The sequence below is a fragment of the Leuresthes tenuis genome, unplaced genomic scaffold (assembly GCF_036924035.1).
Source record: "Leuresthes tenuis unplaced genomic scaffold, fLeuTen1.0.hap1 SCAF_18, whole genome shotgun sequence".
NCBI classification, from domain to species: domain Eukaryota; kingdom Metazoa; phylum Chordata; class Actinopteri; order Atheriniformes; family Atherinopsidae; genus Leuresthes; species Leuresthes tenuis.
Genome location: NW_027325372.1, coordinates 25,250,746 through 25,274,623, shown reverse-complemented (window position 1 = coordinate 25,274,623; position 23,878 = coordinate 25,250,746). Strand labels below are relative to the sequence as shown.

At 42.7% G+C, this 23,878-nt stretch overlaps 3 non-coding genes and 2 pseudogenes across 3 annotated transcripts; 2 read left to right on the top strand and 3 right to left on the bottom strand.

The window, feature by feature from the left end:
- The first annotated feature begins 1,516 nt into the window (after positions 1-1,516).
- On the top strand, positions 1,517-1,707 carry LOC140275916 (U2 spliceosomal RNA). The gene has a single exon (XR_011908618.1). It is a non-coding gene; the product is annotated as a U2 spliceosomal RNA (small nuclear RNA).
- Positions 1,708-8,176: 6,469 nt separating this feature from the next.
- On the bottom strand, positions 8,177-8,367 carry LOC140276211 (U2 spliceosomal RNA). The gene has a single exon (XR_011908879.1). It is a non-coding gene; the product is annotated as a U2 spliceosomal RNA (small nuclear RNA).
- A 275-nt stretch (positions 8,368-8,642) lies between these two features.
- On the bottom strand, positions 8,643-8,756 carry LOC140275845 (U5 spliceosomal RNA). Its single transcript, XR_011908555.1, has one exon. It is a non-coding gene; the product is annotated as a U5 spliceosomal RNA (small nuclear RNA).
- Positions 8,757-9,167: 411 nt separating this feature from the next.
- Positions 9,168-9,296, bottom strand: LOC140276257 (U2 spliceosomal RNA; annotated as a pseudogene).
- A 4,988-nt stretch (positions 9,297-14,284) lies between these two features.
- On the top strand, positions 14,285-14,461 carry LOC140276221 (U2 spliceosomal RNA; annotated as a pseudogene).
- Positions 14,462-23,878: the final 9,417 nt, after the last annotated feature.

Sequence of the window (23,878 nt, the reverse complement as noted above, 5' to 3'; positions counted from 1 at the left end):
ATTTCTCAGTTAGTATTCACTTTAAAACCGATTAAAAGAAAAATTAAATGAATGCCTATCAACAAATGTGGGATCAAAACTCTAGTGCTTCCTCTAAAATAATTTCCTTTCTCAATTCAGAAATGTGTGTGTGTAAGTCACAACACCCGTGACACCAAAACGGCTTTCTTTTCTCTCTTTTCTCTACACTCTGCACTGTGAGCACACACAACAAATCAGAAAGGCTTTTTTCTCTCTTTTCTACATTATGGACTGTGGGGACACAAAACCGCTCTCTCTTTTTTTTTTTTTTGATTGTGTGACAGGGCGTTGTCTCACGTATTAGATTATGCTTAAGATACGAATGGGTTTATCAGTCACATCAGAATCCATACATACTGATCCTCCCGTAATAAAATGGTCGGATCTTATCAAACACACTTTGTTTCTTGTGACAAGTCAGCGAAACAGCGTATACACGTCAAGACACTGAATCAAGTTTGCCACAAGAACTCATAAGTTTGGCAGTATTGCTCTGCCGTCAGCAATCATACACCCATTTTATTTTCATGAGACATGTGCAGGCACCTGTTCATCTACTGTTCTATCACTATGAATTAGTTTATCTATTATCAATAAGGATACTTCTACAACTACTATCAAAGTATGTCCGGACTTCTTATGTTGTCAGTTGTTATATATGAATAAGTGGGTTGCTACTGAAAAGCATTAAGCATGTCACACAGCCCAAACATATAACATTTCAGGACACACCACACAGTTAACAACCACAGTGAAGCATGTCAAAGCCCAAACATGTAACATTCAACAGGACACTTACACAACACATTCAAATCAAACAGTCAGACAACATACAAGAACCTATACCCCAGCCGGCATTGCTCCCTGCCTATTTTCCTACAACTCACTATGTGTGCGCACACCTTTATTGACAAACTCTTCAACTTATACTCTTTTACCGAAGCTGCTACAGCTCGATTGGCCAAATACCCTTAGATCCTATTTCGGTGAATTTGACATCTGCCTTGCATGTAACAGATTAGCGGTTTAGCAGTTTTAATTTAGTTTGAGTGAAGGAATTCATTTTATAGCAAAATCCGAAATCATGAAGAACTCATGGAAGTAAGCTTATTCTCGGATTCCTGAATCTTTAGATTTGCTCTTTCTTTTACTGCAAAGTACAACATTGAGCAGCACTAATGAGTTGTTTCTATTTTTGGCAGGCTTTACCTTTGCGGATGAAGCCCTTTCTGTCTGTGCAAAAGAAATCTTGTTACTGTGCAGAGTGACTTCTCTGAGTAGAGTCGCCTTACTTGTTGCGACTGTGCCGATGTTGCTTGAATGGTGCTCGCTGGAGCGTGCGGTAGTGTAAAGTTATACCATTTAAAAGGGTTGAAGAGTGCTCAGTGCAGCGGGTGGGTGGAGGTGCAAAGTGACACTATGGCCATAAAAAGAACACCGCTACAAGTGCGCATTGTGCCAGGAAGGGCCCTCGGACGTGAACCAGTGGACAGTTATCGCTTCTCGGCCTTTTGGCTAAGATCAAGTGTAGTATCTGTTCTTATCAGTTTAATGTCTGATATGTCCTCTATGCGAGGACTACATATTAAATGGATTTTTATCAATAGGAGTTGAAAAAGGAGCTTGCTCCGTTCACTCCAAGCATCGACCCGGTACTGCAGTGCCGCTGGGAACGGTGCGCTCTCCTCTGCTCTTGTGAAAAAGCAAACAGAGGTGCAGGATGGAAGTTTCAGGGAGCCCAAGATGAAACTTTCTTTTAGTCTGCTGAGAAAAGAGAGTGAATAAGAAGTAGACTTTAACACGGTTCTGGGAGCGAGCCGAATGCGGGCTAACCAGGAGAATTGCTTGAAAGAAACGCGACACCGAATGAGAGGTCAGAACAAAGCCTCAATACGGTGTTCCTGTGGTGTTTTTATAAAATGCGGTGAAAATAAAGGTGTGAATGCCCCATAGAAAACTAAAAGGTGGAGAGGAAGTGTTCGACTGCAAGAAGGTTTTAATGTCCGACTATATTTGGTGAAAAGCAGGTGAAGCAAGGTCTGAATGCCCAACCTTACATCATCAAAAGCGAGATCAGAGGTTTTTGGCTGCAAGAAGGCCATAGTTTGCCAAAAGCGGGTAAGGTGCGAATGACCGAATAAATATCAACAAAAGTGGGGGCGGAGGTCTTCGGATGCAAGTGGGTGTGAATATCCCACCATACAAGTATGGTGGAGAGGAAGCTGTGAATGGCCGACCATAGTTTGCAAAAAGCGGGTGAGAAAAGGTGCGAATGTCCAACCATACATGATCAAAACAGGGAGCGGAGGTGTTTGGCTGCGACAAGGTGTGAATGTCCACCCATAATTAATGAAAAGCGGGCAACAAGTAGGTTCGAATGCCCAACCATACATCATCAAAAGCAGGAGTGGATGTGTTCAGCTGCAAGAAGGTTTGAATGTCCGAGCATAGTTTGTAAAAAGCGGGTAAGAAAAGGTGCGAATGCCCGACAATGTATGATCAAAAGAGGGAGTGGAGGTTTTCGGCTACAAGAAGGTTTGAATGTCCGACCATAGTTTGTAAAAAGCGGGTAAGAAAAGGTGCGAATGCCCGAACATACACCATCAAAAGAGGGAGCGGAGGTGTTCCGCTGTAAGATGGTGCGAATGTCCGACCATAGTTGGTAAAAAGCGGGTAAGAAAAGGTTCGAATGCCCGAATATATACCATCAAAAGCGGAAGCAGAGGTGTTCGGCTGCAAGAAGGTGTGAACGTCCGACCAAAGTTTGTAAAAAGCAGTTAAGAAAAGTTTCGAATATCCAACCAAACATAATCAAAAGTGGGAGCAGAGCTGTTTGACTTCAAGTAGGTGTGAATGTCCACCCATAATTCCTGAAAAATGGGTAAGAAAAGGTGCGAATGCCCAACCATACATCATCAAAAGAAGAAGTGGATGTGTTCTCCTACAAGAAGGTTTGAATGTCCGACTATAGTTTGTAAAAAGTGGGTAAGAAAAAGTTCGAATGCCCGAACATACACTATCAAAAGAGGGAGCGGAGGTGTTCCGCTGTAAGACGGTGTGAATGTCCGACCATAATTGGTAAAAAGCGAGTGAGAAAAGGTTAAAATACCCGACTGTACACAATCAATAGCGGGAAGGGACGTGTTCGGCTACAAGAAGGTGTGAAAGTCCGACTATGTTTTGTAAAAAGCGGTTAAGAAAAGGTGCGAATGCCCGACAATGTATGATCAAAAGAGGGAGCGGAGGTTTTCGGCTGCAAGAAAATCTGAACGTCGAACCATAATTTGTAAAAACCAGGGAAGAAAAGGCTCGAAAGCCCGACTATACACCATCAAAAGCGGGAGCAGAGGTGTTCAGCTGCAAGAAGGTCTGAATGTCCATCAATAATTGCTAGAAAACATGAAAAAAAATGTTCGAATATCCAACCGCACATGATCATAAGTGGGAGAGGAGGTGTTCAGCTGCAAGAAGGTGTGAATGTCCACCCATAATTCCTGAAAAATGGGTAAAAAAGGTGCGAATGCCCAACCATACATCATCAAAAGCCGGTGTGAATGTCAGATCATAATTTGCAAAAACCTGATGAGAAATGGTGAGAATGCCCGACTATACACCATCAAATGCGGGAGCGGAGGTGTTCGGCTGTGAGTAGGTGTGAATGTCCGACCATACTTGCTGAAAAATATGACAAAGCAGTTTTCACTTGGTTTGAGTGAAGGAATTCATTTTATATCAAAATCCGAAATAAGTTTATTCTCGGATTCCTAAAAGTTTAGTGTTGTTCTTTGGTATACTGCTAAGTAATACTTTCTATTTTGTTGAAACCGACATGGATCAGACATGGATAAATATCAAGGACAAAGCAGTTTTAACTTGGTTTGAGTGAAGGAATTCAATTGTATATCAAAATCCGAAATTGTGTAGAACTCGTCAATCGACGCTTATTCTCGGATTCCTGAAAAGGTTTAGAGTTGTTCTTTCCTATCCTGCAAAGTACAACGTTCTTTTTTTTGTTTAAAGCTATTCAGACATGGATAAATATGAAGGACAAAGCAGTTCCTTCTGTGGGTACAGTAGCTCCCGGAATATGGTGACTGCAGGCCCTGAGCCTGGTGGACATAAGGCCCTCCTGCCCTGTGTTGGGTCCCAGGTTGCGGGGATGCCTATTGCAGCCAGTCTCTGGCTGCCCTCTCCGGGGTGGGAGGGACCAGGCGGATGAATTAATTATTCTGCTAGTTTATATATTTTAAACATAAACAATAAACATTTATAAAACTTCCCTTGGCAAGGCAAATCTGTTTGGCATAAAAGGTATTCAGACTACAATTCTGCTGCCATAATGCACAACTCTGGATTTTGATATAAAATGAATTCCTTCACTCAAACCAAGTTAAAACTGCTTTGTCCTTCATATTTATCCATGTCATAATAGCTTTAAAGAAAAAAAGAACGTTGTACTTTGCAGGATAGGAAAGAACAACACTAAACCTTTAGGAATCCGAGAATAATCTTATTTTCACGAGTTCTACACAATTTCGGATTTTGATATAAAATGAATTCCTTCACTCAAACCAAGTTAAAACTGCTTTGTCCGTCATATTTATCCATGTCTAAATAGCTTTAAACAAAAAAAGAACGTTGTACTTTGCAGGATAGGAAAGAACAACTCTAAATCTTTTCAGGATTCCGAGAATAAGCGTCGATTGACGAGTTTTACACAATTTCGGATTTTGATATAAAATGAATTCCTTCACTCAAACCAAGTTAAAACTGCTTTGTCCTTCATATTTATCCATGTCTGAATAGGTTTCAACAAAAAAGAAAGTATTACTTTGCAGTATACCAAAGAACAACACTAAACCTTTAGGAATCCGAGAATAATCTTCTTGTCACCAGTTCTACACAATTCCGGATTTTGATATAAAATGAATTCCTTCACTCAAACCAAGTTAAAACTGCTTTGTCCTTCATATTTACCCATGTCTAAATAGCTTTAAAGAAAAAAGAACGTAGTACTTTGCAGGATAGGAAAGAACAACACTAATTTTTTTCAGGAATCCGAGAATAAGCTTCTTTTCACGAGTTCTACACAATTCCGGATTTTGATATAAAATGAATTCCTTCACTCAAACCAAGTTAAAACTGCTTTGTCCTTAATATTTATCCATGTCTGAATAGGTTTCAACAAAAAAGAAAGTATTACTTTGCAGTATACCAAAGAACAACACTAAACCTTTAGTAATCCGAGAATAAGCTTCTTTTCACCAGTTCTACACAATTTCGGATTTTGATATAAAATGAATTCCTTCACTCAAACCAAGTGAAAACTGCTTTGTCATATTTTTCAGCAAGTATGGTCGGACATTCACACCTACTCACAGCCGAACACCTCCGCGCCCGCATTTGATGGTGTATAGTCGGGCATTCTCACCATTTCTCATCAGGTTTTTGCAAATTATGATCTGACATTCACACCTGCTTTTGATGTTGTATGGTTGGGCATTCGCACCTTTTTTTACCCATTTTTGAGGAATTATGGGTAGACATTCACACCTTCTTGCAGCTGAACACCTCCTCTCCCGCTTATGATCATGTGCAGTTTGATATTCGAAAATTTTCTTTCATGTTTTCTAGCAATTATTGATGGACATTTAGACCTTCTTGCAGCTGAACACCTCTGCTCCCGCTTTTGATGGTGTATAGTCGGGCTTTCGAGCCTTTTCTTCCCCGGTTTTTACAAATTATGGTTGGACATTTAGACCTTCTTGCAGCCAAACAACTCCGCTCCCGCTATTGATTGTGTACAGTCGGGTATTTTAACCTTATCTTACCCGCTTTTTACCAATTATGGTCAGACATTCACACCTTCTTACAGCGGAACACCTCCGCTCCCTGTTTTGATCATTTATGGTCTGGCAATACTACATTTTCTTACCTGTTTTGAGTAATTATGGCTGGACATTCACAGCTTCTTGCAGCCGAACACCTCTTCTCCCGCTTTTGATGATGAATGGTCCGGCATTCTTACCTTTTCTAACACATTTTTCAGCAATTATTGTCGGTCATTCACACCTTTCTCATCAGCTTTTTGCAAATTATGATCTGACATTCACACCTACTTGCAGCCGAACACCTCGGCTTCCGCTTTTGATGGTGTATATTTTGGCATTCGAACCTTTTCTTACCCGCTTTTTACAAACCATGGTCGGACTTTCACACCTTCTTTTAGCCGAACAACTCCGCTCCCGCTATTGGTGTGTAGAGTCGGGTTTTTTAACCTTTTCTTACCCGCTTTTTACCAACTATGGTCGGACATTCACACCTTCTTACAGCGGAACACCTCCGCTCCCTCTTTTGATGGTGTATGTTCTGGCATTCGAACATTTTCTTACCCACTTTTTACAAACTATGCTCGGACATTCACACCTTCTTGCAGCGAAACACCTCCGCTCCCTCTTTTGATTGTGTATGTTCGGGCATTCGAACCTTTTCTTACCCGCCTTTTACAAACTATGGTCGGATATTCAAACCTTCTTGTGGCCGAACACATCCACTTCTGCTTTTGATGATGTATAGTTGGGCATTCACACCTTTTCTTACCCATTTTTCAGTAATTATTGGTGGACATTCAGACCTTCTTGCAGCTGAACACCTCCGCTCCCGCTTTTGATGGTGTATAGTCGGGCTTTCAAGGCTTTTCTTCAACGGTGTTTACAAATTATGGTTGGAAATTTAGACCTTGCAGCCGAACAACTCCGCTCCCTCTTTTGATCATACATTGTCGGGCATTCGCACCTTGTCTTACCCGCGTTTTACAAACCATGGTCGGACTTTCACACCTTCTTGTAGCCGAACAACTCCGCTCCCGCTATTGATTGTGTACAGTCGGGTTTTTTAACCTTTTCTTACCCGCTTTTTACCAACTATGGTCGGACATTCGCAGCATCTTAGAGCGGAACACCTCCGCTCCCTCTTTTGATGGTGTATGTTCGGGCATTCGAACTTTTTCTTACCCACTTTTTACAAACTATGGTCGGACATTCAAACCTTCTTGTAGCAGAACACATCCACTTCTTCTTTTGATGATGTATGGTTGGGCATTCGCACCTTTTCTTACCCATTTTTAAGGAATTATGGGTGGACATTCACACCTACTTGCAGTCAAAAAGCTCTGCTCCCACTTTTGATTATGTTTGGTTGGATATTCGAACCTTTTCTTAACTGCTTTTTACAAACTTTGGTCGGACGTTCACACCTTCTTGCAGCCGAACACCTCCGCTTCCGCTTTTGATGGTATATATTCGGGCATTCGAACCTTTTGTTACCCGCTTTTTACCAACTATGGTCTGACATTCACACCGTCTTTCAGCGTAACACCTCCGCTCCCTCTTTTGATGGTGTATGTTCGGGCATTCGCACCTTTTCTTACCCGCTTTTTACAAACTATGCTCGGACATTCAAACCTTCTTGTAGCCAAACACATCCACTCCTGCTTTTGTTGATGTATGGTTGGGCATTCGAACCTACTTGTTGCCCGCTTTTCATTAATTATGGTTGGACATTCACACCTTGTCGCAGCCAAACACCTCCGCTCCCTGTTTTGATCATGTATGGTTGGACATTCGCACCTTTTCTCACCCGCTTTTTGCAAACTATGGTCGGCCATTCACAGCTTCCTCTCCACCATACTTTTATGATATTTAGTCGGTCATTCGCACCTTACCCGCTTTTGGCAAACTATGGCCTTCTTGCATTCAAAAACCTCTGATCTCGCTTTTGATGATGTAAGGTTGGGCATTCAGACCTTGCTTCACCTGCTTTTCACCAAATATAGCCGGACATTCACACCTTCTTGCAGTCGAACACTTCCTCTCCACCTTTTAGTTTTCTATGGGGCATTCACACCTTTATTTTCACCGCATTTTATAAAAACACCACAGGAACACCGTATTGAGGCTTTGTTCTGACCGCTCATTCGGTGTCGCGTTTCTTTCAAGCAATTCTCCTGGTTAGCCCGCATTCGGCTCGCTCCCAGAACTGTGTTAAAGTCTACTTCTTATTCACTCTCTTTTCTCAGCAGACTAAAAGAAAGTTTCATCTTGGGCTCCCTGAAACTTCCATCCTGCACCTCTGTTTGCTTTTTCACAAGAGCAGAGGAGAGCGCACCGTTCCCAGCGGCACTGCAGTTCCGGGTCGATGCTTGGAGTGAACGGAGCAAGCTCCTTTTTCAACTCCTATTGATAAAAATCCATTTAATATGTAGTCCTCGCATAGAGGACATATCAGACATTAAACTGATAAGAACAGATACTACACTTGATCTTAGCCAAAAGGCCGAGAAGCGATAACTGTCCACTGGTTCACGTCCGAGGGCCCTTCCTGGCACAATGCGCACTTGTAGCGGTGTTCTTTTTATGGCCATAGTGTCACTTTGCACCTCCACCCACCCGCTGCACTGAGCACTCTTCAACCCTTTTAAATGGTATAACTTTACACTACCGCACGCTCCAGCGAGCACCATTCAAGCAACATCGGCACAGTCGCAACAAGTAAGGCGACTCTACTCAGAGAAGTCACTCTGCACAGTAACAAGATTTCTTTTGCACGGACAGAAAGGGCTTCACCCGCAAAGGTAAAGACTGCCAAAAATAGAAACAATTCATTAGTGCTGCTCTCCACGGAAGTCTTTAGTAAAAGGCGAAAGACTTGTACATTATGAAGATAAACCAGAGTACGATTATCCATCACTGCGGGAGCAGGGCATCAGGCTAGTTGGCATAGCCACCTTCCCCATGGTGAGCTTTGCTTGGTTGAGACGCTTGCTCCCCCCCCTTGCTCCTCGGCTGACCAAGTAGGAACAATCGGGCCCTATTCGATGGCTGCCTTGTCTTTTACTCTGTGCAAAAGACAAGGCAGCCACAAACAACACGGGAACACCGTATTGAGGCTTTGTTCTGACCGCTCATTCGGTGTCGCGTTTCTTTCAAGCAATTCTCACGGTTAGCCCGCACTCGGCTCGCTCCCAGAGCCGTGTTAAAGTCTGCTTCGCATTCACTCTCTTTTCTCAGCAGATTAAAAGAAAGTTTCATCTTGGGCTCCCTGAAACTTCCATCCTGCACCGCTGTTTGCTTTTTCACAAGAGCAGAGGAGAGCGCACCGTTCCCAGCGGCACTCCAGTACCGGGTCGATGCTTGGAGTGAACGGAGCAAGCTCAGACATTAAACTGATAAGAACAGATACTACACTTGATCTTAGCCAAAAGGCCGAGAAGCGATAACTGTCCACTGGTTCACGTCCGAGGGCCCTTCCTGGCACAATGCGCACTTGTAGCGGTGTTCTTTTTATGGCCATAGTGTCACTTTGCACCTCCGCCCACCCGCTGCACTGAGCACTCTTCAGCCCTTTTAAATGGTATAACTTTACACTACCGCACGCTCCAGCGAGCACCATTCAAGCAACAACTTTGCACTCCAGCTTCGAACATCGGCACAGTCGCAACAAGTAAGGCGACTCTACTCAGAGAAGTCACTCTGCACAGTAACAAGATTTCTTTTGCACAGACAGAAAGGGCTTCATCCGCAAAGGTAAAGCCTGCCAAAAATAGAAACAACTCATTAGTGCTGCTCAATGTTGTACTTTGCAGTAAAAGAAAGAGCAAATCTAAAGATTCAGGAATCCGAGAATAAGCTTACTTCCATGAGTTCTTCACGATTTCGGATTTTGCTATAAAATGAATTCCTTCACTCAAACTAAATTAAAACTGCTAAACCGCTAATCTGTTACATGCAAGGCAGATGTCAAATTCACCGAAATAGGATCTAAGGGTATTTGGCCAATCGAGCTGTAGCAGCTTCGGTAAAAGAGTATAAGTTGAAGAGTTTGTGAATAAAGGTGTGCGCACACATAGTGAGTTGTAGGAAAATAGGCAGGGAGCAATGCCGGCTGGGGTATAGGTTCTTGTATGTTGTCTGACTGTTTGATTTGAATGTGTTGTGTAAGTGTCCTGTTGAATGTTACATGTTTGGGCTTTGACACGCTTCACTGTGGTTGTTAACTGTGTGGTGTGTCCTGAAATGTTATATGTTTGGGCTGTGTGACATGCTTAATGCTTTTCAGTAGCAACCCACTTATTCATATATAGCAACTGACAACATAAGAAGTCCGGACATACTTTGATAGTAGTTGTAGAAGTATCCTTATTGATAATAGATAAACTAATTCATAGTGATAGAACAGTAGATGAACAGGTGCCTGCACATGTCTCATGAAAATAAAATGGGTGTATGATTGCTGACGGCAGAGCAATACTGCCAAACTTATGAGTTCTTGTGGCAAACTTGATTCAGTGTCTTGACGTGTATACGCTGTTTCGCTGACTTGTCACAAGAAACAAAGTGTGTTTGATAAGATCCGACCATTTTATTACGGGAGGATCAGTATGTATGGATTCTGATGTGACTGATAAACCCATTCGTATCTTAAGCATAATCTAATACGTGAGACAACGCCCTGGCACACAATAAAAAAAAAAAAAAAGAGAGAGCGGTTTTGTGTCCCCACAGTCCATAATGTAGAAAAGAGAGAAAAAAGCCTTTCTGATTTGTTGTGTGTGCTCACAGTGCAGAGTGTAGAGAAAAGAGAGAAAAGAAAGCCGTTTTGGTGTCACGGGTGTTGTGACTTACACACACACATTTCTGAATTGAGAAAGGAAATTATTTTAGAGGAAGCACTAGAGTTTAGATCCCACATTTGTTGATAGGCATTCATTTAATTTTTCTTTTAATCAGTTTTAAAGTGAATACTAACTGAGAAATGAAAAAGGTGAAGAGTTTAGAAGCTTGGTTCAAGAGCAAAACTTGGTTTATGATCAGCTGAGTCTCTAAACAGAACAGCAAAGGGCTTCATCGAACATTTAAAAAAGATTCAGATTGTTAGAATATCCAGAATTTATAGGAATGGTGGTGATTACTCTTATTTTCTAGAATGGAAATAACTGCACCATGTCTGTTTTATGAATTTAAGGGGCTAAAAAGTTTTGTTCTCGTTTTTCTATGATTAACCGAACGTATGTGAGAGTCCAAACAGACAGAAGGGTTACGGCCGAGCGCTGGACCTTCCAAAAAAGATGAGACAGGCTGGACCCGTGCCATACTAGTTAAGGCCTGCCTGTAGATAACAGGTTCTTTAAACTCTCACACACACAAACTCACACACGTTCGCACACATACACCCATACACACACACATTCTTGAACTTGCTGCAAGATTAAACCTTTGCATTAACTGACTCCAGCAACTCTGAGTCTCATTGAGAGACTTTTCTCAACAATTGGGTCCTCAAACCAGATCTCAACGTTTTTTTCCGCTGTCCAGGGTCGGAGCTGAAACCGTGCAAGGGGGAGTCCAGTACTCCTAATGAAAGACCCCCTGCTGAATTGCGGTAATTAGGGGCCAGTGTCCACTGAAAGGGGGAAAAAGGGACGAGATCGTACTTTTGAATCAATGGCCAGAAGCCATTGGCAGTGCAGGCATCAACAATAATGGTGTTATTTCACCCATTAACACTTAAGGTACCTCATGCAGTGGCTGTGATATGGTTACTTAACAAAATATCTTTACCAGACATCTCTCCTACATAACAGTTCTTCTTTCACAGCCACACCTTGTTGTCGAGAGATGTGCTACACTTAATCCATCCACACTGCTACCTACCCCACAGATGGAAAGCCTCATGATTGCATGTCAGAAATAACCATCAGTGTTTTACCCAGGCCAGACTTAACTGATATACGTTATGAAAATGCAGAAATAACTATATTTATTCAACAGATCAAGGAAAAAAATCCTGATGGCACAAATGCTACAGGATTTGCAGTAGTAACAGAAACTGAAGTTTTCTTAAAACAACCACTACCAAAAAATTACTCTGTTCAAGCAGTCGAATTGGTAGCTTTAACTGAAGCTTGTAAATTAAATAACAAAAAGGTTGTTAACGTTTACACTGACAGTCAGTATGCCTTCTCAACTGTACATGTGTTAACACAGCATTGGAAAAACAGGTATGTTGACATCCACAGCTAAATGTATAAACTACAAATATTTTAGCATTATTAGATGTTATTCAATTGCCATCTACAATAGACTCGTATGAATGACCGGAAGGAAAACCATACTGCCAAAGAATTTGTTTAAATATGCTGCAGTATTGAGCCACGGACCATGTCATGTCTCAACAGGAGGGATGGAAGCAATAATGAACCAGGTTTTTACAGCATATGGTTTTACTAATTATTAAAAAAAATTTTTTAGAATAAATAAATGAATAAAGTTTTGTCTAGCAGGTCAAATATGTGCAAAATACATTCCACAGGGCAATCTAAGACCAAAACGAAGATAATTCCCTAAGCCAGTGTATCTTTTTCAACATATTTGTTTGGATTTCATCATTTCATTATTTTGTAGATTTCATTGAACTAAATTAATGTTAAGGGAAACGATTCTGCTCAGTGACAACAGAGGTTTTTACCAAATGGTCTGAAATATTTCCATGTGCACAAGCAGATGCACTCTCAGTAGCAAAATCACGCGTAAAATAACTCATTTCTAGATTTGAAATTCCTGAAAAGATCTTCAGTGATAATTTGACACACTTTGTAAACAATGTCATCTCACTGATGGCAAAGAACTTAAAATAGACCTTAGAAACCACTGTGATATAGAAGGTTTCGCTAACACATTGGAATTGTTTTACTATTTACATATGCATGTGCAGTGAAGAATTGCTTGCTGCTGATAAATGCAAAGAAGAACAGCTTACACATAAATGCTCACATATAGGCTGCTGAATGCAATGAAGACCTGCTTATCCAGTAAAGTTCAATGTCAATGTGTAATATTCAATTAGGATTTGCAAAACAGTGAAGTTAAACAATGAATGGGTCCATAGTCGGTATGAGAAGACTACAGGAATATTTACCTGGGTGTACGTTCAAACAGAGATGAGAAAATTGCGATAAATTATTGTTTGTTTGTTTGTTAGTATGTATATGAATGTTATGTGTATAAACTGTGTTGAGTTGTAGTTACTCAGTAGTGTCTCAGTGAAACAACCGACGGGGGAAGCCTTGCGGTGACAACAAAAGCAGTGTTTTACTGATCAGTCAAGTTGCTCCAGTGTACTCCATACAAACTGGTTGGCTACTGAAGGGATAGAAAATGGGGAATACTTGTTTTAAAGCAAACAAGGAATTAGATGGGAAAAATACATGTTTTAACGGGACCCAGACAATATTAAATACTCAGACAGATGGGAGAAGAAGTGTAGTTTTGTAGGAAATCACAAAATTATTACATAAAATTAGTGAAATCAATTGAAGAATGCCTTTCTGAAGAGCTGTTTACCACAGATGAGCAGCTTTGCGACCAAGCACATTGTAGATCGCTTTACTGCCAAAATGATCTAGTTTAATGGATTGGTTTAGACATGCATAACAGCATTTTAAGAACAAAGAGAGAAACAAAAAGGGACAACGCTTCATGGTGGAAGGTGATGTATAAATAACTGTGTATATGATGAAGGAGAGACCATTTGAGCAGCACAGCCATTTCGCAGCACAGGGACAGCAGTCCAAGTTAAAGGATCTCCCACGTGGTATCACCTGTCACACTGTGTCAAGGCATCAAAAAAAGAAAAAATCACCAAACTCAAGGACAAAGAGACGAAGACTCCGGTGAACAAAGAGAGAGGACTTACAAACCAGAAATACAAAAGGATGCTCGATATCAAGATCCAGAAGAAGAGGCTAACAATGCCACGAACACTTACGATGCTGGGAATGATGCCAGCAATGAACAGAGAAGAAGATTCAGTGTCATCAATCTGCAACACGTGCCTCTAATGAGGGGGTGAATATAGAATCCTCAACGATTACAACGTCTCTGGGAACTGTGACAACAACAAGGTTTAAACCATTTTGATATATATTGTAACCTATTGGCTAAGGAATAGTGCTGAAAATGAGGTAAATCTAATCCACCACTGTCCTTGGTCTTCTGTAGGGTTTTTAAACTAATACGTGGTGGTTTGTTTTTCCACAGAAATTTGGAGATGCATGAATCTAGTGACTTAAACCAAGTAGCAGATGGTTTTATGGGGATCATTGAGAAAAAATAGTTAACTTTTGGTAGTATCATCATTTTAATGGTTGTAACTCTCCCCATAAGTGATATAGGTAAGGACTTCCAACGAGAGAGATCGTCCTCTACTCTCTTTAATAATTGCACATAATCCATCTGTACTTATCAGTTTAATATGTGATATGTCTATGCAAGGACTACATATTAAATGGATTTTTATCAATAGGAGTTGAAAAAGGAGCTTGCTCCGTTCACTCCAAGCATCGACCCGGTATTGCAGTGCCGCTGGGAACGGTGCGCTCTCCTCTGCTGTTGTGAAAAAGCAAACAGCGGTGCAGGATGGAAGTTTCTTTTAGTCTGCTGAGAAAAGAGAGTGAATGCGAAGTAGACTTTAACACGGCTCTGGGAGCGAGCCGAGTGCGGGCTAACCAGGAGAAATGCTTGAAAGAAACGCGACACCGAATGAGCGGTCAGAACAAAGCCTCAATACGGTGTTCCTGTGGTGTTTTTATAAAATGCGGTGAAAATAAAGGTGTGAATGCCCCATAGAAAACTAAAAGGTGGAGCGGAAGTGTTCGGCTGCAAGAAGGTGTGAATGTCCGACTATATTTGGTGAAAAGCAGGTGAAGCAAGGTCTGAATGCCCAACCTTACATCATCAAAAGCGAGATCAGAGGTTTTTGGCTGCAAGAAGGCCATAGTTTGCCAAAAGCGGGTAAGGTGCGAATGACTGACTAAATATCAACAAAAGTGGGGGCGGAGGTCTTCGGATGCAAGTGGGTGTGAATATCCCACCATACAAGTATGGTGGAGAGGAAGCTGTGAATGGCCGACCATAGTTTGCAAAAAGCGGGTGAGAAAAGGTGCGAATGTCCAACCATACATGATCAAACCAGGGAGCGGAGGTGTTTGGCTGCGACAAGGTGTGAATGTCCACCCATAATTAATAAAAAGCGGGCAACAAGTAGGTTCGAATGCCATACCATACATCATCAAAAGCACGAGTGGATGTGTTCGGCAACAAGAAGGTTTGAATGTCCGAGCATAGTTTGTAAAAAGCGGGTAAGAAAAGGTTCGAATGCCCGAACATACACCATCAAAAGAGGGAGCGGAGGTGTTCCGTTGTAAGACGGTGTGAATGTCCGACCATAGTTGGTAAAAAGTGGGTATGAAAAGGTTCGAATGCCCAAATTCGGCTGCAAAAAACTGTGTTCGGCTGCAAAAAGGTGTGAATGTTCGACTAAAGTTTGTAAAAAGCGGGTAAGACAGGGTGCGAATGCCTGACAATGTATGATCAAAAGTGGGAGCGGAGGTGTTCAGCTGCAAGAAGGTCTAAATGTCCATCATTAATTGCTAGAAAACATGAAAGAAAATTTTCGAAAATCAATCCGCACATGATCATAAGTGGGAGAGGAGGTGTTCAGCTGCAAGAAGGTGTGAATGTCCTACCATAATTGCTGAAAAATGTGTTAGAAACGGTAAGAATGCCGGACCATACCTCATCAAAAGCTAGAGAGGTGGTGTTCGGCTTCAAGTAGGTGTGAATGTCTGACTAAAGTTCAAATATATTAACAAAAGCGGGAGCGGAGGTGTTCAGCTGCAAGAAGGTCTGAATGTCCATCAATAATTGCTAGAAAACATGAAAGAAAATTTTCGAATATCAAACCGCACATGATCATAAGCGGGAGAGGAGGTGTTCAGCTGCAGGAAGGTTTGAATGTCCACCCATAATTCCTGAAAAATGGGTAAAAAAAAAGGTGCGAATGCCCAACCATACATCATCAAAAGCAGGTGTGAATGTTAGATCATAATTTGCAAAAAGCTGATGAGAAAGGGTGAGAATGCCCGACTATACACCATCAAATGCAGGAGCGGAGGTGTTCGGCTGTAAGGAGGTGTGAATCTCCGACCATAATTGCTGAAAAATGTGTTAGAAAAGGTAAGAATGCCGGACCATACATCATCAAAAGCGGGAGAGGTGGTGTTCGGCTGCAAGTAGGTGTGAATGTCCAGCCATAATTACTCACAAACGGGTAAGAAAAGGTAGTATTGCCAGACCATACATGATCAAAACAGGGAGCGGAGGTGGTTCGGCTGCAAGAAGGTGTGAATGTCCGACTAAAGTTCAAATATATTAACAAAAGCGGGAGGAGAGGTCTTCGGATGAGAGTGGTTGAGAATTTCCAACCATAATCTATAAAATGCGGTGAAAAAAAAGGTGTGATAGAACACTAAAAGGTGGAGTGGAAGTGTTCGGCTGCAAGAAGGTGTGAATGTCCGACTATATTTGGTGAAAAGCAGGTGAAGCAAGGTCTGAATGCCCAACCTTACATCATGAAAAGCAAGATCAGAGGTGTTTGGCTGAGAGAAGGCCACAGTTTGCGATGCAATAATTAAAGGCCTCATGCCAGATGTCGCCACTGAAGTAAAGAACATTTACGTGGGATGGTGTGAGGGTCCTCGTTTGGCTGACGTTCGCCGATATGCTCGCCATGCTCAGAACCTAGTTGAGACGCGTAAGACAACCAAAAGGGACAAGTGTGAAAAGGAGCTGCATTTGGCAGCCATGACCATGTATTACGCAGTTGGTGTAAACAGAGGACGAGGCCGAAGTCGAAGACGTGGACGTGTGGGAGAGGAGGTCGAAATGGGCCACGCCAGAGCTATGTTCCGAATATTTGTTTTTACTGTGGCCAGACTGGACACTGGAAGAAGGACTGTCCACAGCTAAAAAGTGATGAAATTGGGCAAAAGGCTGACTGAGGGTGGGAGGCAGGTTCTGGACGTCACGCGGCAGCGGAGCCTCCACTAATGGGTGATAGCACAAACACACTCACACATTTTTCCTGCTCTGTGTAGTGAAGAAACGCTTGCCGACTGTGATTCACGTAGTAAAGTTTTGCATGCTATTTCCGTCCTAGAGCAAAGATATTTCTCTCAGAATATAGGAACTTATGTTCATCAGTAGTGACGTCAGGGGAGTTTGATTGTCCTCCAAACTTAAGCGGAAACCACGTTTACTGTATGTCTGCATCAGGCCAGGTTGTGAAGGAGAAAATGACAATGCCCATTGCGTGTTGTCACTCCTGATGAGCTCTCCTTCAAACACTCATTTTTGTTATCAGAGTTGTGTCCCATTAACCTGATGGGCTGTGATCTCATGTGTAAATTAGGCATTATTTTAACTTCTACACCAGAGGGTGTTAAGGTTATGTTACAGCCTGACAAAGTTTTCACAGCAGTGCAGTTTGATTCATCGGCACTTACATATGCTTATGAGTGGAAACTTCCCAGCTCTCCTTTTTCACAACAACTAGTGGAAGAAGCAAAAGCGTTAGTTTCACCCCTTTCTGATTTCATGCAACCTACTGATTTGCACTGCACATCACACATTTCTTTGGGGCCTGACAATGACTATGAGAAGAAGTGAAAAAATATGTGCGCCTACTTTATTGGCTGTGTCGCTCACTCCAGAGCACTTCGATTTTTTTAATGTTTGTGGTACTCGCCCTCACATTTCCTTGGCCAAACGTACACACTGGCAGTGACAAGGTGTGGGAGAGTTTGTTGCTACATGTCAGAAAGAAATGGAGTGGACCGTTTCACCTGCTGATCCAAATTTGATGTTTTCTGAACGATTGTCAGCATACAAAAAAACATTTTTGAGTACAATGCATTGTCAAAGAACTGTGGACTTAATTCCTACCACAGAATCACATTTTGAAGCATGTTTTTTATCTGAAACAGATTTGTCTTCGATACCCATGTTGGCTGAAGTGCCCAATGATCTTTGGGGTAAGAGCAAATATGATGTGGGGTTGATAAAAGGCTGTGAACCAGTAATTGTCACCCCTAAATCAGACTTTTGTCCATGTAAAAAACAATACCCTTTTAAGCCTGAAGCAATTAAAGGGATTAAACCTGTTTTTCAATCTTTTCAGAAAACAGGCGTTATTGTTCCTTTTGAAAATTCACCTGTGCTTACTCCATTGATTCCTGTTAAAAAGATTAAAGATGCTGGCCAGCCAGATGAATGGCGTTTTGTACAGGACCTCCGAGCGGTGAATGCTGCAGTTCAGCCACATGCTCCTACTGTGCCCAACCCACACACTATTTTGTCTCAAATTACATCAGATGCACAGTTTTTCTCAGTGGTTGACTTGTCGCCAGTGCACCCTGATAGCCCATTTTGGTTTGCTTTTTAGTTTGAAGGGAGATCTTGGACTTTTACCCGGTTATGCCAGGGATACTGTGAAAGTCCCACTATTTACAATGCTGCCCTCAAAGCTAGTCTGGATTAACTTCAATCAACCACAGGCTCTGCTCTTTTGCAGTATGTGGATGACATCCTTTTATGTAGTCCATCTAAACAACAGTGTGAAAAAGACAGTGAATCTGTTGAAACATCTTCATTCTTATGGCCATAAAGCCAGCCTGTCTAATTTACAGTTTGTACAGGACGAAGTCACCTTTTTGGGTCATGTGATTTCTAAGGATGGGCGCTCACTTTCTCCTAAACGTGTTGCTGCAGTTCAGATCATTCCTAAACCGGTTACTAAAAAACAGCTTATGTCATTCTTAGGTATAACATCTTACTGCAGGAACTTTATTCCTAACTACTCTTTTCTCGAAGCTCTCTTAGGTGCTCTTATCCATGGTAAAGGCCTCCAGTCAGCTGATCGTGTTCCATGGACTCCTGAGGCTGAATCAGCCTTTAGTCAGCTTAAGCTGGCTCTTCAAACAGCACCAACACTTGGCATTCCAGATCCTCATAAACCTTTCATACAGGCAGTTGATGAGAAGCATGACATCTGTTCTTATGCAGGAACATGGGGCAGGCAAAGGCCAGTGGCTCATTTCTCAGCAAAACTGGACTCTGTGGCTGCAGGCCTGCCTGGTTGTCTTCGTGTTGTTGCAGCTGCAGAGAAAGCTGTCCTGGCCTCCCAAGATATTGTGGGCTACGCTAATTTGACTGTTTTGGTTCCTCATGCTGTTGCCATTATTCTTCTCGAGCAGAAAACTTCACATCTTTCAACTGCTCGTTGGCTCAGATACACCTCTGTGATATGCCAAATGTCACTGTTAAACGTTGTACTGTTCTGAATCCTGCTACTTTGCTTCCGACTCCTGAGGATGGGGAGCCTCATGACTGTGAAGCTGTTTTGGAACAAGTTTGTACACCCCGACCTGATCTTTTAGAGACTCCTCTTCCAAACTCTGACATGATTCTTTTTGTAGATGGATCAGCTTTGCGTGATCCAGCCACAGGTACTAACTGTGTTTGGTTTGCAGTATGTTCTTCACATGACACTTTGTTGTCTGGTTCTCTTCCTAAACATTTCTCTGCTCAAACTACTGAGCTTATTGCACTTACTGAAGCTTGTAAGTTGGCAGCTGGTAAGTCTGTCACTATTTACACAGATTCCAGATATGCTTTTGGTGTTGTTCATGACTTTGGTGCGCTGTGGAAACACAAGCAATTCCTTAAATCAGATGGTAAAACTATTCTGAACTCCAAGCAGGTTTCTGATCTTCTTGATGTGATCCTTTTGCCTACAGCAATCTCGGTCTGTAAGTGTGCGGCTCACACTAACTCAGACGATCCTGTTGCTTGTGGCAATGCCAGAGCTGATGCTGCAGCTAAGCAAGCAGCTAAATCTTTTCCTTTTTTCGCTTCCCTCTCTTTGCAGGCAGAAGACTCCCTCACAGATCTCCATGCTTTGCAAACTTTTGCCTCTGCAGATGAAATTTGGTCCTCTGGAGGCATTTGGTCCTCTGTGGGTGCAACTCATATGGATGGTGTTTGGATGGGACCTGATGGTAAACCCTGTCTACCTAAACATTTTTTTCCTCATTTTTCAAAATTGACACATGGGTTGGACCATGTGTCAAAAGGGGGGATGCTGAATGCACTCACTGCTCAGTGGTTCACAAAAGGGTTCAGTTCATATGCGCAAAAATACTGTCAGTCATGTATGGTTTGTGCCACACATAATGTAGGAAAGGCATTACACACATCGCAAGTTGCACACCCTCCACCAGAGAAACCTTTTGAACATTTGATGATGGATTTTGTTGAACTCACACCAGCTGAAGGAAAGAAATATGCACTAGTAATAGTGGACGTGTTTAGTAAATGGGTTGAAGTTTTCCCTGCAAAACATGCAAACAGTAATGCAGTGACTAAAGCACTGCTAAACAGAAATCATTCCTAGATGGGGCATTCCAGAGAAGATCAGCAGTGATAATGGCACACATTTTGTAAACACTGCATTGACTGAGGTTGGTAAATTCCTGGGAATAACCTTGCGCACACATTGTGCTTATCATCCACAGAGTGGAGGTGCTGTGGAAAGAGAAAATGGTACATTAAAGTCCAAGTTAGCCAAATGTTGTGAAGAAACAGGTCTGCCATGGACAAAAGTATTACCTATTGTGCTTACCTACATGAGAATGAGAATCAGAGCTCAAGTGAATCTCAGCCCATTTGAAATTTTATTTGGCAGACCTCCGAACCTGGGATTGGGACCTGTAACCAGACCCCTCCCTTCCACAACTGTTTGTGATGATGCTATGTTGTCTTACTGTCGAAACCTTTCCACTGTTCTATCTCAAGTTTCACAGACAGTAAAAGCAGCCCTTCCAGCCACAGAAAACACACCACTCCAACCAGATGACAGGTGGTGAAGGAACTTCGCAGGAAACATTGGAAGTCCAAACGTTGGCAAGGCCCGTTCCAGGTGCTACTGGTCACTCATACAGCTGTTAAAGTTGCAGAGAGAGCAACCTGGATTCATGCCAGTCACTGTAAGAAGGTACCAGAACCAGTAGATGACTTCCACCCTGACATACATCAGCCTAACCAACACGCCCGGAAGGACAAAGATAAGAGTCAGCAGTAAAAGCTGTACTCCACCGGTGTGTTAAGTGCTAGTAACCTCTGACACCGAAGATTGAAACATCCTTACTGAGACCTGCGATGAAGGTGATCATACACATGCTGTGAACCATGGCAGAAACTGTTTGTTGTTTGTATTATCTTATTTGTAACCAGCATGTGCACATTGTACACATTCGTCCTGTACAAACTGTAACTTAGAAAGGCTGGCTTTATGGCCATAAGAAGGAAGATGTTTCAACAGATTCACTGTCTTTTTCACACTGTTGTTTAGATGGACTACATAAAAGGATGTCATCCACATACTGCAAAAGAGCAGAGCCTGTGGTTGATTGAAGTTAATCCAGACTAGCTTTGAGGGCAGCATTGTAAATAGTGGGACTTTCACAGTATCCCTGGCATAAAACGCCATTCATCTGGCTGGCCAGCATCTTTAATCTTTTTAACAGGAATCAATGGAGTAAGCACAGGTGAATTTTCAAAAGGAACAATAACGCCTGTTTTCTGAAAAGATTGAAAAACAGGTTTAATCCCTTTAATTGCTTCAGGCTTAAAAGGGTATTGTTTTTTACATGGACAAATGTCTGATTAATGGGGTGACAATTACTGGTTCACAGCCTTTTATCAACCCCACATCATATTTGCTCTTAGCCCAAAGATCATTGGGCACTTCAGCCAACATGGGTATCGAAGACAAATCTGTTTCAGATAAAAAACATGCTTCAAAATGTGATTCTGTGGTAGGAATTAAGTCCACAGTTCTTTGACAATGCATTGTACTCAAAAATGTTTTTTTGTATGCTGACAATCGTTCAGAAAACATCAAATTTGGATCAGCAGGTGAAACGGTCCACTCCATTTCTTTCTGACATGTAGCAACAAACTCTCGCACACCTTGTCACTGCCAGTGTGTACGTTTGGCCAAGGAAATGTGAGGGCGAGTACCACAAACATTAAAAAATCGAAGTGCTCTGGAGTGAGCGACACAGCCAATAAAGTAGGCGCACATATTTTTTCACTTCTTCTCATAGCCCCAAAGAAATGTGTGATGTGCAGTGCAAATCAGTAGGTTGCATGAAATCAGAAAGGGGTGAAACTAACGCTTTTGCTTCTTCCACTAGTTGTTGTGAAAAAGGAGAGCTGGGAAGTTTCCACTCATAAGCATATGTAAGTGCCGATGAATCAAACTGCACTGCTGTGAAAACTTTGTCAGGCTGTAACATAACCTTAACACCCTCTGGTGTAGAAGTTAAAATAATGCCTAATTTACACATGAGATCACAGCCCATCAGGTTAATGGGACACAACTCTGATAACAAAAATTAGTGTTTGAAGGAGAGCTCATCGGGAGTGACAACACGCAATGGGCATTGTCATTTTCTCCTTCACAACCTGGCCTGATGCAGACATACAGTAAACGTGGTTTCCACTTAACTTTGGAGGACAATCAAACTCCCCTGACGTCACTACTGATGAACATAATTTCCTATATTCTGAGAGAAATATCTTTGCTCTAGGACGGAAATAGCATGCAAAACTTTACTACGTGAATCACAGTCGGCAAGCGTTTCTTCACTACACAGAGCAGGAAAAATGTGTGAGTGTGTTTGTGCTATCACCCATTAGTGGAGGCTCCGCTGCCGCGTGACGTCCAGAACCTGCCTCCCACCCTCAGTCAGCCTTTTGCCCAATTTCATCACTTTTCAGCTGTCCAGTCTGGCCACAGTAAAAACAAATATTCAGATCATAGCTCTGGCGTGGCCCATTTCGACCTCCTCTCCCACACGTCCACGTCTTCGACTTCGGCCTCGTCCTCTGTTTACACACACTGCGTAATACATGGTCATGGCTGCCAAATGCAGCTCCTTTTCACACTTGTCCCTTTTGGTTGTCTTACGCGTCTCAACTTGGTTATGAGCATGGCGAGCATATCGGCGAACGTCAGCCAAACGAGGACCCTCACACCATCCCACGTAAATGTTCTTTACTTCAGTGGCGACATCTGGCATGAGGCCTTTAATTATTGCATCGCAAACTGTGGCCTTCTCTCAGCCAAACACCTCTGATCTCGCTTTTCATGATGTAAGTTCCTGCGTATGCTGCCGCTTACCTGGATGACGTCATCATCCATAGCAACAGCTGGGCGGAGCATGTTCAGCAGATGGCGGCAGTGCTGGAGTCACTGCGGCAGGCGGGGCTCACGGCCAACCCAAAGAAGTGTGCAGTTGGATGGAGGGAGGTACGGTATCTGGGGTACCACTTGGGCGGCGGACAGGTGCGTCCACAGGTAGACAAGACAGCAGCGATTGCAGCCTGCCCAAAACCTAAGATCAAGAAAGAGGTGAGGCGGTTTTTGGGGCTGGCCGGATATTACCGGCGATTTATTCCCAACTTTGCGAAAAGGTGCCTCTGATCCGGTCCGGTGGACGAAGCAGTGCCAGGTGTCACTTGAGAGGGTAAAGCAGACCCTCTGTGGGGAGCCTCTTCTCCACACACCTAACTCCTTTCTCCCATTTGTCCTGCAGACTGATGCATCGGGAAGGGGGTCGGGGGCTGTTCTGTCCCAGCAGGTGCGGGGCGTTGACCGCCCAGTGCTTTACATCAGCCAGAAACTATCCGAGAGGGAGACCAGATACAACACGGTGGAGAGGGAGTGCCTGGCCATCCGGTGGGTGGTCGGCGCTCTGCGGTATTACTTGCTGGGGCGCCCATTCACCCTTTGCTCGGACCTTGCTCCCCTCCAGTGGCTCCACCGAATGAAAAATGTCAATGCACGGATCACCCGCTGGTATCTGGCACTACAGCCTTTTAAATTCAAAGTGGTC